The sequence below is a fragment of the Rhinopithecus bieti genome, unplaced genomic scaffold (assembly GCF_001698545.2).
Source record: "Rhinopithecus bieti isolate Rb0 unplaced genomic scaffold, ASM169854v2 scaffold_25396, whole genome shotgun sequence".
Lineage (NCBI taxonomy): Eukaryota > Metazoa > Chordata > Mammalia > Primates > Cercopithecidae > Rhinopithecus > Rhinopithecus bieti.
The window spans coordinates 1,702,568-1,703,903 of NW_016812016.1; positions in this window are offsets into that span (position 1 = coordinate 1,702,568).

The following is a 1,336-nucleotide window of genomic DNA, read 5'->3' on the forward strand; positions in this document are numbered from 1 at the left end:
CAGTGGCATGTGCCTGTTGTCCCAGCTACTTGGGAAGCTGAGGTGGGAAGATGAATTAAGCCTGGGAGGTCGAGGCTCAATTGAAAAGAAACAGAAAAGATATGACAATCTCAGGCACTTGGAAGGCATGAGAGAACACACGGCTACCACACCTAAATAATATCAAATTAGGTACCCTTAGGCAAGTTACTCAACCTCTCTGAAACTCAATTTTACTCATCTGTAAGGTGAGTATAATAATAAGAGCTATGTCAGTGTTATGGTGACAATTAAATGAGTTAATTTATATAAAACTGTTGAAATCATGGTCATTGTTCTTTTTATCCACTGGAGTAAGTATATTAGTTTCTTAGGGCTATTAAAACAAATTACCACAAATTGGATGGTTTAAAACAACAGAAATTTATTCTCACACAGTGCAAGAGGCCAGAAGTCCAAAATCAAGGTGCCGCCAAAGTTGGTTCCTTCTGGAGACTCAGAGAGAGAATCTAGTCATGTCCCTCTCCCAGGTTCTGTGGTTACAGGCAACCCTTGGCATCCTTTGACTTGTAGATATAGTACTACAGGGCCAGGTGCGGTGGCTTATGCCTGTAATTCCAGCACTTTGGGAGGCCAAGGTGAGCAGATCACTTGAGGTCAGGAGTTCGAGACCAGCCTGGCCAACATGGTGAAACTCCAACTCTACTAAACATACAAACATTAGCCAGATGTGGTGGCATGTGCCCGTAGGCCCAGCTACTCAGGAGGTTGAGGCAGAAGAATCACTTGAACCCAGGAGGTGAAGGTTGCAGTGAGCCAAGATCATGCCACTGTACTTCAGGCTGAGCAACAGAGCAAGACTCTGTCTCAAAAAAAAAAGAAAAACAAGATTAAACATAGAGTTACTACATGACCCAGCGGTTACAATCCTCAGTAATATATCCAAGAGAAGTGAAAATCTATCACTCTATGACTTGTATGAAAATGTTCATAACACCTTTATTTATAATGACCCAAACAAAAGTGGATACAACCCAAATGTCTATCAACTTATGAATGGATAAATAAAATATGGCATATAAATACGGTGGAATATTATTTAGCAAGAAAAAGAAAATCCTGATGCATGCTACAACATGGATACACCTTGAAACATCATGCTAAATGAAAGAGGCCAGTTACAAAGGACCTCACATTGTGCAATTTCATTTAAATTAAATGCCCAGGAGAGGCAAATCTATAAAGAGAGAAAGTTGATTAGTAGTTGCCTAGGGATGGGTGGGGTGTCAGGGAAGGAGATGAGGGTTCACTGCTAATGGGTGCAGGGTTTTTGGTTTGTTTGGTTTTTTTTTTTTTT